Source organism: Delphinapterus leucas, chromosome 5, assembly GCF_059928025.1.
Source record: "Delphinapterus leucas isolate spDelLeu-1000000601 "Yukka" chromosome 5, BTC_Dleu_Yukka2, whole genome shotgun sequence".
Lineage (NCBI taxonomy): Eukaryota > Metazoa > Chordata > Mammalia > Artiodactyla > Monodontidae > Delphinapterus > Delphinapterus leucas.
The window spans coordinates 68,797,435-68,811,937 of NC_143133.1; the positions used below are offsets into that span (position 1 = coordinate 68,797,435).

At 41.8% G+C, this 14,503-nt stretch overlaps 1 pseudogene; it reads right to left on the reverse strand.

The window, feature by feature from the left end:
- Positions 1 to 6,313: 6,313 nt before the first annotated feature.
- Positions 6,314 to 10,569, reverse strand: LOC111171594 (kinesin-like protein KIF3C pseudogene; annotated as a pseudogene).
- Between the last annotated feature and the right edge of the window lie 3,934 nt (positions 10,570 to 14,503).

A 14,503-nucleotide genomic window follows, 5' to 3' on the forward strand; every position in this document is an offset into this window, starting at 1 on the left:
GATAGAAAGCCCAGAAATAAACACATGTACCTATGTTCAATTGATCTATGATAAAGGAGGCAAGAATATACAATGGAGAAGACAAATTCTTCAATAAGTGGTGTTGGGAAAACTGGACAGCTACATGTAAAAGAATGAAATTAGAACATTCTCTAACACCATACACAAAAATAAACTCAAAATGGATTAAAGACCTAAATGTAAGGCTGGACACTATAAAACTCTTTGAGGAAAACATAGGCAGAACACTCTTTGACATAAATCACAGCAAGATCTTTTTTGATCCACCTCCTCAAGTAATGAAAATAAAAACAAAAATAAACAAATGGGACCTAACTAAACTTAAAAGCTTTTGCACAGCAAAGGGAACCATAAATAAAACAAAAAGACAACCCACAGAATGGGAGAAAATATTTGCAAATGAAGCGACTGACAAGGGATTAATCTCCAAAATATACAAACAGCTCATGCAGCTCAATATCAAAAAACAGATAACCCAATCAAAAACTGGGCAGAAGATCTAAATAGACATTTCTCCAAAGAAGATATACAGATGGCCAAAAAGCACATGAAAAGATGCTCAATATCATTAATTATCAGAGAAATACAAATTAAAGCTACAATGAGGTATCATCTCACACAGGTCAGAATGGCCATCATCAAAAAGTCTACAAACAATACATGCTGGAGACTGTGTGGAGAAAAGGGAACCCTCCTACACTGTTGGTGGGAATGTAAATTGGTACAACCACTATGGAGAACAGTATGGAGGTTCCTTAAAAAACTAAAAATAGACCTACCATATGCCCACTCCTGGGCATATGTCCAGAGAAAACCATAATTTGAAAAGATACATGCACCCCAATGTTCATTGCAGCACTATTTACAATAACCAAGAAAAGGAAGCAACCTAAATGCCCATCGACAGAGGAATGGATAAAAGAAGATGTGGTACATATATACAATGGAGTATTCCTCAGCCATAAAAAAGAACTAATGCCATTTCCAGCTACATGACTGTACCTAGAGATTATCATACTAAGTGAAGTGAGTCAGACAGAGAAAGACAAATATCATATGATATCACTTATATGTGAAATCTAATTTTTAAAAATGATACAAATGAACTTATTTACAAAACAGAAACAGATATTGAAAACAAACTTATGGTTACCAAAGGGGAAATGTTAGCGGGGGGAGGAATAAATCAGGAGCTTGGGATTAACATACACACACTACTATATATAGACAGCCAACAAGGACCTACTGTATAGTACAGGCACCTCTACTCAATATTCTGTGATAACCTATATGAGAAAAGAATCTGAAAAAGAATGAATATATGTATATGTATAACTGAATCACTTTGATGTACACCTGAAACAGAACATTGTAAATCAACTATAATCCAATATAATTTTTAAAAATAATAAAAAACAAAATCTATTTCTTTTTGAAAGTCAAAGAAAGAATATCATCTTCAGTTCAATGAATTACACCTAACATGATATTCTAACAGCAAAATTCGTTAAAATTAATAAACACTGTCTGAATGTTCATGGATCTATTGAATCAATGACAGTGGGAGTCTATAAAAATATTTACTAATTTTACTCAAGTCTGTATGGCACCAATGATGGTTATACACGTAGAAAACACAAAAGCAATATTAAGTATACTTTTTAATTTTAAATAATCTAGTTATATTTTTAAGAAATTACTAATAGAACTATTGCAAAAAAATAACATTGTTTGAACTTCATTTGTTTTGTTTTGATTTTAATGATCCATGAAATATTAATTTCAGTGGTTATGAGTGTTATCACACTTCTATGATTCAAAGTTCAATCAATCACAAATCAAATCAGGACATCCAGAATGTGCTCGGTTTTTTGTTTGTTTAGAACTTCAGTGTCGTTGGGACCCAGACCACATCGACCATCATAAATTGCTGACCACCATGCTTCAGGTCATATTCATACATACCTTGGTCCTGGCTGTGGACCCTGCAGTGCCCTGTAAACTGGCTCTCATCCTTTAGCGTGGTCTGGAAGCCCCTGGAGAACACAGAGTTAGACCCAAGGATGAGAGTGCCTTTGTAGAAGTCCAGGAACCCTGTAGCGTACTTCCAGCATACTGTTGGAGGAAAAAAAAAAAAAAATGAGTTTGGATGCACTAGAGAGGGTAAAAGGGACAGTCTGACTTTACCTGCATAACCCCTCCCTCAAGGCAGCACAGATTAGTGTCAAAAGAGACCATCTTGGCCCATGATTTCTCACATGGAGAAAGTGAAAGCATATGAATGAGTACTCAGATTCCCCAGCCAAGTGAGATGCTGCCCAAGAGGCCCATTTCTTCTTCACCCCAGATTCCCCAGCCAAGTGAGATGCTGCCCAAGAGGCCCATTTCTTCTTCACCCCATCCAGAGAACTGAGTCACGAGCAGCACTACTTGGGGTAGGGAAGATGCTGTGAGAGTGGCAGAGAGGAGTCTCAGAGGGCCTTAGAGGGACGTGGATCTGGATCCTGTTTACTGCATCTTGGACTCCATCAAGAAGCCTGCCCAAGAGCCACTGGGGAAGCCTCACCGTGGATCTACCCAACTGGCCCATGGGCACCCCTAGTGCTCTGTGCAACTCACCACACACACCCCAAACTGTGTGGCGAGCTCCTTGTGCACACTCCTGATGGAGGCAAACAAGCTTTGGCAGATGGCTAGTGAGCACTGCAGAAAATCAGTCTCAATCTGCAGGCCAGGAAGCAACCACTAATTTGAGCTCTGGCGTCACCACTGGGAAAGCAAAAGGGAGGCTAGCAACCTGCCTAGTGTGTTGCAGGATGGAGAGAAGGCACATAAGCTTAAGAATTCTGCCACAAGGGGAAGCAAGAGGTGTGAGGCAGGTGCATCCACAGAAGGACTGAGAAAGCCTAAGAATTCCTAGCAGGTAGTGGGAAGGTATTTCTTTCCTAAAATCGGTCAGTAAAGACTAGAAGTGACTGTTACTTCTAATGGAAGGACAGCAACTGCAAGAAGTACAAGAAACATAAAAAATCATGGAAACATGACACCAACAGGGGATCGCAATAATCTGCTAGTAACCGATCCCAAAAACATCCCTGATAAAGAATTCAAAACAGCTGGGGTTTTCCCTTGTAACGAGAACTTCTAAGATCCACTCTCTTAGCAACTTTAAATATACAATACAATATTAACTGAAGTCACCATGCTGTACTGTTACATTCCCCATTAGTTATTTATTTTATAACTAGAAGTTTGTTCTGGTTCTTTCCTGTCCTTGCCCAACCACTCGGCTGCACAAGGTCAGAAGGGCCCAGCCAGCTGCTGACCCGCCATGCTGTCCCGCTTCCAGGGAGGCCAAGAAGGCAAGGGCAGGGCTTTCCACTTCCCAGTTGCAGGGGTCCCGGCGTACTTCAACCGGCGAGCGCAGGTGCGCGCCCCGGCAGAGCGCAGCGTGGGGTCCAGTAGTGGGACCCCTGCCCTCCCTCCGCGCCCCCCCAACACCCCGCAACCCGCCTCAAGGCTGCGGCGCAGGCGCAGAGGCGCCACCCCTCCCCCGCCCCGCGAGCAACAAGCCCGAACGCCAGCCCAGCTGAAGCCGAAGCCTGAGCAAGACGCCAGGCAGCAGCGAGCCCAGCCTCCTACAAGGGGACGGAAGGGGCCGGAGCCCGAAGAGGAAGCACAAGTGCCACTACGCAGGCTGCGAGAAAGTTTTGGGGCTGGGAACTCACACAGGCACACGGCCCTTCGCTGGCGGCCGGCAGCACGGCTTGCTGAAGTTCGAATTCCGCGCCTCCGGCGAGCTGGCGCAGCACCGCCTCACTGCGCACGCGCAAGAAGTTGCGAGGCCCACCTGTGGGAAGCTCGTCGGGCGCAGCCGAGGACCTCCAGAGGAAGCTCGCGCGCAGCCGCACGGCTTTCAGCCCCGGCGGGACCCACACCGTCTCTCTCCCTTTTCGACTACAGCCGCTCCGACCTCAGCAGCACCACCGTCAGCGCCCCCAGCTCGCCCAGAGCGCCGCCCGCTTGTGCTGCCAGGCCGCTGGGGCCGATTTTCTGTGGCAGCACAACCTACGTCAGCCTCTTCTGCGAGCTCCGCGCTCCCCGCCCCTCATCCCGTGGGCCCGAGGCCTGAGGACCCTCCCCGCCTTGTTACCGCCGTGGGGAGGGGCTCTCCCTTCCTCTCGGGATTCCGTGTCGAGAACTTCATGAAGTCAACAACAATGAAAACAAGTTTCTTCACCTCAGGGGTCAAAGTAAACTTGTAAAACAACAGCGACAACCGCAAAAAACACCATGCGCAAAGAGCACAGTACACATACCCACGAAGGTGAGAGTCAGCGGTGTTGAACCCCGCTTTCTCAGGGATGGACGTGTTCCAGGGGTCGGTAAGGAGGCTCTCCGCACACCCCACCCCACCCCCACCCCCCGCTCCTGTTGCCTTACTAGGAACATAGAATGGCACTCCGGAGTTTCCGAGAACACACTGGGGACACGGCCCCAGGCCACTGCAGGTGGAGTTGAATGTCTGCCCCAAGGGTCAGTGGATGGTCACTTCGAAGCAGATATTTGTGCTCACAGGGCAGATCCCTAAGCTGGGGGACCCTGCGTCTCCCTCTTCTTGCCCGCCTGTCCAGTCTCTAGCCACCACTCTAGTGCCCGGCCTGGCTCAGAATGCAGACTGTTCTGAAGGACAGGCCGCCTCAGAGGAATGCCTTAAACCATGGTGGGCAAAAGGAACACTCCCTCTGCCCTCCATGGCACCCTGCCTGTCTTCCTCTCCTGGACCGTCTCTCTGGGACCCCTCGGAGCACTGGAAACAGAGATGCAAACTCGGGTTGGGTAGACGATTGTAGGAGCCCATGTCCAATGTGTTAAGTCCAGGCCACCCACCTGACCCTCAGCCTACTTGAGGTTCAGTGTCAGCACAGGGACACCTGCTACTCTGAGTCCCTGTAGAAGGCAGATAGGGACCTTACACTATTGTTCCACATGGATGTTGCCCTCATGGTCACCACCCACCCCTACGTCAACATCAAGTTGGAACTTGTGTCCCTAAGCCATGAGCACAGCCGTGCTTATGCCCCTCCAGCTGTGTTCTGGGTTAGCCTCCCCCCCTCCCTTTTTGGTAGAAATTTGCTTATCACCTGAGATACGTGGAGACATCTTGGGGTGTCACAAAAGAAGGTGAGGAGTACTTACCTAGGGATCAGTTTGCACAATGCTGAAGAAAGGGTCAGTTTTCAACGAAATGATGCCCAACAAATGTGATTCAGAAACGGGTGATAAGCAAAGTTGTAGATTGTGCCTGGGTCTCAGTCTCCTGTACTAAATGAGGTGGGGGAAAGCAACAGGTTTCAATACTTATGTTTAGCCAGGGGGAAAATAATGTTGATCCATCCCACTGTGAAGTGGGATCCAGGAAGCTGCAGGGAAAATGATCAAAGCAGAAAGGAGCAACATCTCAAACATGGGGAGTTGGCTTGATCATTTGTTGACCAAAGTTACTTCCTGGAGAGGATAGAAACAAAGGGACCTGGAGGAGGGACTTCCCTTTATGATTGTGCACATTGTCTCCATTACTATTCCATTTCCAGGTCCCAAGGAGGCAGCAACTGGATGGTGCACAATTCCCACCCATGGGTTGGAAAGGTGAGCAGAAAGCAGAATTTGGGAAGCTATGAGTTCTTGCCAAGCATGGGCTGTGTGGTAAGGTCATTTAAATCCTTGAAAAGGCACCTAAGAAGCTGAAAGAGGTTGTCTGAAGCCAGGAAAGTTGAGAGTGAAGTTCTGTCTGTTGGGAGGACAGGCCCAGCCCTGTCAAGATGTCTGTTGTCCTCAGTAGACACCTAGATTTTTCTCTAGTCTCAGAAAGTGATTAGGAGATGCTCACTGTCAATCTGAAGGTCCCAGAAAGTGCTTAGGAGATGCTTACTGTCAATCTGAAGGAGATGGAGATTATGGAGTAAACCAGTTTGAGAAACTACTTTCTTCATAGGCACTAGCCACCTTCCCTTCTGGGGGCAGATGGTGGGGAGAAGCTTAAGGTCTCACTGGGGGTGTCTAATGTCAGAAGAAAAGGAGGCTATGCAGTGACCATGGAAGGCCCAGAAAGCTCAGGCAAGGACATATCTTCCCACACTGAGCTCCACAAATAAAACATTAATGAAATAAAGGGGGCTAAGAAGAACAGGTAGAGGCATGGTCTGCCAGATTTTCACCCTCTCACCCATATGCACACATACATGCACATATACACCAAGCAGGTGATGAGATGATCTAGGGTTGGCTGCCCCACCCCAGGAGTCGGATGGGCAGCCTGACTGCAGATTGTCATTTTGGTCTAGCACAGTAGCAGGGTGCAGAGTAGCAGAGGCAAGTGAGGTATGTGTGGTGGAGGATGGAGGCCACTGAGGACTCTGGCACCAGGACCTGGACTTTCAGACTTTAGACCTGGATTTTATTTCCAGAAAGCTCTTTTAGTTGCATGAGCCTATCCATATATAGTGCATGGGTTCTTGTTCTTAGTCTGAGAGGATTCCATCACAAACGCATCTGAAGGGGATATATCCAACTCCAAAACATTATACTTTCAGCCCTGTGGCTGGGGTGGGACCCCATTGCCATGGTAACTGAGTGTGCCAGCTGATAGACCTCTTGTAGTCCACTGAAGACATGGGCTGCTGCTTCTTTTGGCTGTTATTAAACCCAGCTGGCACAAGTGGCTGGACCTTCTATGGCTGTTATTAAACCCAGCTGGCACAAGTGGCTGGACCTTCTACTGCTCCTCCTCACAGTCCAGAAAAACCTGGTTTATGATCTTGTCCTCCTCAGGGGAGATGAAGTTCTTGATGATTAGGTACTTGAACTTGAGTTCCCAGGTCTCCTCATTCTGTGCCTTCTGCAGGTCCTGCTACATGCAGATGTACTCATCATACTGGTCCTGGATCTCCGCCTTCACTGCCTGCTGCTTGGCATGGAGCTTCTCGAGTTTCCTGGGTTTGACTTCTGCCCCAGAACTACATGATCTCTTCATCTCAGATCACCACCTCCTGCTATATTTCCTGCTCCTGGCATTTCTGCTTGGCAGTCTCCTCACTCTTCAGTTTCAGTATCTTCTGCTGCTGTTTGGTGTGATCCATGACGTCCTTGCCCCAATGGAGAAGCTTGCTCTCCATGGCCTTGTACTTGGCTGCAAGCAGCTCTGTGGCCTGCTGTTCCTGCCGTAGGTCTTCCAGCATCTTCTCCTTCATCTCCAGCAGCTTCTGCTTCTCCTCACTCATCAGGCTGCAGTCATCCTCTACTACTTCTGCACCTGCAGGTAATTATCCATGTTTTTATCCAAGGCTAGTTCCAGGAGGCTGGGTAGGTGGTAGTTGTTGTTATTGTTATCCTGCTCTTTGGCCTCCCAGACCTTGATTACTGGTCCTTCATGGTATCCCACCAGGGCTGACATGCTGCTTTTTATGCTGCTGCTTTTTATGCTATAGCTCTTTATGCTGCTGCTCTTCCTCCAGAGCCACTTTTCCAGAATCTTCTTCTCCAGATGAGATTTCAGGTGGGTGATTTCCTGGAATTCTTACAGCAGTGTGTCCTTGGGGTCCTCGTGCACTCAGAGCTTGTTCTTGATCTTCTTGGCTCGGTGGGCAAAGCTTGGTTTTGGAAAGGCTCTCGTTGTAGCCAGTAAGAAACTGGCCCCAGTGTGGCTGCCATGACCACCTGGTCATTGACCCCTAGCTTAACTTAGATTGCCTAGAAAATAGAACCTGAGGCAAAAATATAATGTGCTAATACTTTATTAAGGGAAAGCTTATAGCTCCAGGGAAGTATCAATAGAAGTGAAGGACAAAAGGGACTGAGGAAAGAAAGAAGGGAGAACAAAGAGAAGTACAATGCTAAACAGACTGCAGTTTATGGGTTGCATGTGGTATGTTCAGAGAGGTCATATGAACTACTGTTTCAGATGATTTCTTGCTTTAAAAAAAAAAACTATTTTAATGATTTGAGATATTGCCTTAATTATATCCTTAATTTTTATGTATATTTTCATTAGCCTCTTTTTTATTGTGTTCTATGGGTCTGTCTATTTGTGTGGTACCTTGCACACTTTTAATTACTAGTTTAATTGGATATATTTGGGCTAGTCCATCTAAATATTTTGCTCTTCTTTTGAAGAACTCCCTAAGGTAGTTGTTTGCTCATTTTTTCCCAGATGAATATTAGCATGGATTGTCTAATTCCATTTTCTTAAAGTTTGTATTATTTTAGGATCACGTTCATTTTGGAAAGTAAATAAGAAGGACCTGAATCTTTATGACATTCTCTTTGAAAGACTGTCATGAAAGTGCTATATGACAATTCTCCTCTATTCTCGTTTGTTTAAAATGAAAATCATGTAGTCTCAGGATTCTTGTTTAATGATTTCAGACTGGGCTTGCCTTGTGTGGCACTACACTTCTCATGGAAATCAACTATGGGTTGTTTGGGGCAACTCTCCTCATTCTCCTTAGATAACAGTATTACCAGGTGCTATGGTCTAAATGTTTCTGTCCCTCCGAAATTCAGATGTTGTAATCCTAACCCCCACGTGATGGTATTAGGAGGTAATTAGGCCATGAGTGTGGATCCCTCATGATTGAGATTAGTGCCCTTACAAAAGAGGCCCAGAAAGCCCCCTCACCCCTTCCACCATGTGAGGGTGTAGCAGGTAGATGGCTATCTAAGAATTAGGATGGGAACTTTCACCAGACATTCAATCTGCTAGTGGCTTGATCTTGAATTTCCCACCCTGCAGAACAGTGAGATACAAGTTTCTGTTATTTATAAGCCACCTAGCCTATGGTATTCTGTTATAGAAGCCCAAACAGACCAATACACCATGATATTCTCTTCATGGGCAGTGGCATGAAGTAAAGCAAGTGGAAACATGTAAGATCACTTAATTTCTAGCATTGGAACTAGCATACTGTCACTTCCAGATATATGACATTAGCCAAAGCAAATCATAGTCAAGCTAGAAGTCAGATAGGGAAGTACACTATGACCACTTTGAGGCCATTGTGTGAATGCAGGAATAATTGAATATTGGATCAAAACATTCAATACACCACAGTCTGCCTCCTTGGTTTCAATTATTCATGTCATTCCTGCATGTAAAACACACTCATCTCCATTCCATAACTACCATATGTCTCATCTAATCATGGCATCAAGTTAGAAATCTAAGATATTGTGAGTCTCATTGGGTGGAATGCAATTTCTCTTGGTCCATAGACCTATGAACTAAAAAAAATTATCTGTATTACACATGCCCTATATAAAATGGTGTACAGGGAAAGAATACACACACAATACACACTCTCATTTTACAAAGGAACAGTTAGAGACTCATAACAGTCATTACTCTATATTAATTTTGAAACACTAGGCAAGTGTTACCAGGTACCCAGACTCTTGGGTAGTGGATATTATTTGCTTAGGCATTCAATTCTAAATCCTGGGATGATTTCCCAGATCCATATTTTTAAGGCTCTTGGCTTGACATCATGGAAAATTTCCTTTTCTATCATCTTACACGGCCACTTCTAAAGAATGCATCAGGGTGTGTGTGTGTGTGTGTGTGTGTGTGTGTGTGTGTGTGTGTCTGGTGGCTTCCATCATCCCCTAATTCCTGGCCAAGCATTTGTTGTTTTGGGGTCTAGATTGAAAGTGCTTTGCTTATAAAATTCTCTCTGAAACTTTGCAGGGTTTTATGTGTCTGAGCATACCCAGTTCTGTGCCAAAGGCCACATACACAATTTTTTTAAATGAGTCTTTTTGTTGGACTTAGTTATTAGTACTCTGATATTATTATTCTTATTTGGTACTTAATGTTTTTTAGGAGGCATTTTGCCCCTCTAAAAGAAGAGAAAGCTCATTCTTCTTAAACTGGTGTCTAACCAGAATATGTTCCTATCATAGTGTTCCTAGAGGGGAACAGAAAGATGTGGTCCAAGTAAGTCACTAGGCCAATCACAATGTGGAATGGAACCTTACATTCATGATGAGGCCATGGCATGGATAGGAATTCAATGAAAGCTAAAGAATTGGTGCCAGTAATTGCATAAATCATAAAATCCCCCCCAGAGGCAGTAACTTTCCCATTTGTTCAATTATTCAGAGTCCTTTTTGAGTTCATTAAAATTTTACTTTTAAAAACATTACACATTTCTTTTTGGTTTTATCCCTAGACATTTTAGCTTCTCGTTGCTATTTTAACTGGAGTTTCCTTTTGCTCTCTTCTACCCATTGTTTGTATAAATAAAAGTTGTTGGGTTTCAATATTAAGATAACTTATCCTGCCTTTTATACTAGCTTAAGGAGTTTCTCCTAGTAATTTTCAGCTTGTTGTCTTGGGGTTTCCAATCACATTTTTTCTACAGCGGATGTTCTCTGGCAGTCGTTAATACATGAGACAAAGATCCTAACCTTTATGTCAACTCCTATTGGTTCAATTACATGTTTCTTCCCCAGATGTCCTTGAACTCAATATTCCAACGTTACCTCTTCCATGCTCTTGGCCACATAGTCAAATAATTTTCCAATATTTATGAATCCAAGTGTGATGGTTAATTTTATGTGTCAACCTGACTGGGCCATGACATGCCCAGATATTTAGTTAAACATTATTTTTGGTGTGTCTGGATGAAATTAACACTCAAATCATTTAACCGAGTAAAGCAAATTGCCATCCTCAGTGTGGGTAGGCCTCATCCAATCCATTGAAGGCCTGACTAGAACCAAAAGGTGGAGTAAAGAATAATTCGCTCTTTCTGCGTGTCTTTGAGCTGGGACATTGGTCTTTGAACTCAGATGAGAATGTACAGCTTTGGTTCTCATGGTACTCAGGCCTTTGAACTCTAACTGAAACTATACTGTGGGCTCTCCTGGATCTTCAGCTTACATTTGCAGATCTTTAGACTTTTCAGTCTCTATAACCATGTGAGTTAAATCCTTATAACAAATACCTTTATATGTATGTATATATCACTAATATATACGTATATATCATCTATATATGTATATATAATATATATAATATTATACAATGATAGTTTAATTGTGCAATTTGAAAAAGATAGGGGAGAAAAATTATGAGTTATGCACTAAACTTAAAACCAAATCTTCTCTAATATTAGTGCAGGTCCAATTTTGTAAGTGTCCAACAATGGAAAGATACAGTAATATACAAAAGTTATAGACATTTAAAATTAGAAAATCCTGTGAAACACTTCAAATTATATAAATATTCAGAAAAAGTAATCATAGATTAACACCCATAAACACTTCGAGCATAACTTTTAAGGAAATAAAAGGTATCGGAAAGATAATATCCATTATGTATCCTAGGATAATATTTAAAGATAGGAATCATGCTTGTAGAAAGCATAAAAAGGAGGTTATTAAAAGCTACCATTCTGATGTGTACTCAGTGTTTGCTGGTCATTGGTGTTTCTGGTACAACAATATCAGGCACTGTGTCCTAGATAATTATGCATTAAAATCTTTCACAGATGCCAAATATTAATAAGTATTCAAAATGTATTTTTGTCTCAACTAACTATATGTAATGCTATGGATATGTCTGCCAAGAATTTGTCTAGATTTTATGTTCCTTACTAATATTAAGAGGCAAGAGTTTAAAAAATGAATTTAAAAACTTCCTCCCTGGAATCCAGTAGAAAAGGATCGGGGCTCAAACCTTAAACTTTAGTGACAGCGTTGAAGGATGGTCAAATGAACAAAGAAAGCATTGTCACTGTTTATAGAAACCATGAAACATACCAGAAAATAATGATTTCAACACAGTTATTACTGATTGTTTAGTGTTTTTGAGATTGAAGCCCTTCCATTGTGTTCACAAAAATTCTAGTTTTTGGAATTTTGCCCTGAACAAAATCCATTGAGAATGCCTGTTCTAGAAATTTGAGCCAGTTAAGTTTTTTTTTTTTTTTTTTTTTTGTGGTACACGGGCCTCACAGTGTTGTGGCCTCTCCTGTTGCGGAGCACAGGCTCTGGATGCGCAGGCTCAGCGGCATGGCTCAAGGGCCCAGCTGCTCCGCGGCATGTGGGATCTTCCCAGACCAGGGCACGAACCCGTGTCCCCTGCATTGGCAGGCGGACTCTCAACCACTGCGCCACCAGGGAAGCCCGAGCCAGTTAAGTTTTAAATGGTGAACGTTTTATGATTAGGGGTAATAACATTTAATTTTCAATTAGAATGTTACCTTTTAGATGGAGATATAGCAGGCCCATTCACTGTCAATCAAACATCTGGCAAACCCTCAAATTATGCAGCAAAGATGCCAGCTGTAAAAATTCTCACTGACTACTTTGGAGAGATTTCCTTCACATTATTTAAGAAGTATGAAAGTAAAAATTGTACATCAGGGCAGATGCTTAGTTAGTTCATATGTAACATTGTTTTCCTGGGATTATTCATAAAACTAATTTTTGTTTTGTTTCAGTTTTCAAATTAAATCAGAACAAAAATAAGAATTAAGTTAAAAAATTTAAAAATCTGTGTATTATAGAATATATTTAAATTATTTATAGAAATTAAATCCTTTTAAAATTTATTAAAGTAAGACTGCTGTAGATTATGTTTTTAATTTAAGAGAGAAAAAATAGCTTAGATAAAGTTTTATATTTTTGTGTTTCATTAATTTTCTTTGTAAAGATTTATACCAGTCAAGAATATAAGCCTGTAAGTACAGGAATAAAAGTAATAAGATGAGTTTAATAATGAGTGTCGTCTCAAGTCAAATTAAAAAAGCAATAATTTTTCTTAATTTCCTTTTAACATTTACCTATTTGAAATTTTGCATTCATTTATTAATGGCATATATTTATTAAAAACTTTAATTAGGGCTTCCCTGGTGGTGCAGTGGTTGAGAGTCTGCCTGCCGATGCAGGGAACACGGGTTCGTGCCCCGGTCCGGGAAGATCCCACATGCTGTGGAGCGGCTGGGCCCGTGAGCCATGGCCGCTGGGCCTGCGCGTCCAGAGCCTGTGCTCCGCAACGGGAGAGGCCACAACAGTGAGAGGCCCGCGTACTGAAAAAAAAAAAAAAAAAACTTTAAGTAATGTAATGTTTCCCTCCTAATACAAGATCCTTGAGTAGGAAATGGGAATGGCTAATCTTAGCCAAAAGTACCACCATTGGTGGCATCCGTTGATACTTTTTGAATTATATAAAAATTTTATGTTTTTTAATATAATTTTTAAGGCTGATGTAAAAAAATAATTTTTCCTATAACTAACTCAAATCATTTGGTCTTACCTTAACTATATATCATAAAATAGCATGTAAGACTTACAGAGAAGTCTGTTGTAAGTTATTCTTATTTAGAATTCTCTTCCAGATAACATATATTTAATTTGATGCTGACTTTATTTTATTTTGCTATATAGCTTAATTCAAGAAATGCTAACTTTAAGTATTAAAAATAACATTGGGAATTATGGAACTTTTGTAGATATTTTACCTTAAATACATAGGCGTAATCAGCAGAAGTCTGAAGCAGATTTTGCCAATCTGTAAATATCAATGAATTAGAGCTAGCATTGATTTATAAATGATAGTTGGCATTATATTTGCTTGTTGTTAGATTTTATTTGTGTTCCAAGCCACAAGCTACTTGTCAACCCATCATATATCATGTGTAATAAACAGAACAAATGAACAAGCCCATCTGGCATAATGTCATAGAATCTTAAAGTATATGTGAAAGTTTGGTATGTAGACCATAAATATTATTGTAGGAATGGTCAAGCTATACTTTTTTTTTTTGACACCGTGTTTTTTTAAAGAAAGATATAGTATCTCATACTGTGGGAATTTTCTACTTAACTTGAGCTATCTACCTGATATAATTATGCTGACTGGGAGTTTACATATTTTTAGCTATGATGTGATACTTTGAACATCTTCTGACATGGCACACAGGCAGGACATCATTACTCCCTTTATTGTAGGGTGATCTCAGAATGGTGAAAATTCTGGATAAGTATTTTAGAGTAACATTGTGGGCTTCCAGATAGGTTTAAAAGTACCCAGTGCTAATGATTAGAACCAGGAAAAAATTGTATTACAAAACATATTCTTAAAGGAAGATTGTGTGCTTTCTCCAAATGGCTGGAGTTCAGGGCCATCTGGATTAATATGCATTATACATACTCTGTAGATTAAGCTAACCCCCCTGGGAAATGGATGGCCAATGAACCACTTTATCTGTACGCTGCAGGTACCTTGAGTAGTTTGCTACCTGCAGCATAATTATAATTACATTTTGATGTAGGCAGTGGTAGAGTAGTTAAAATCATTTTTCTTTCTTCCCAGAATTTCCCGCAGAGAAATGCAAGGTAATGCAGTGTATTTTAAAACAATATTGTTTCCCTGGATTTAAGCCATAAGATGTAACCATAATTCAGAGCCAGCAAATAT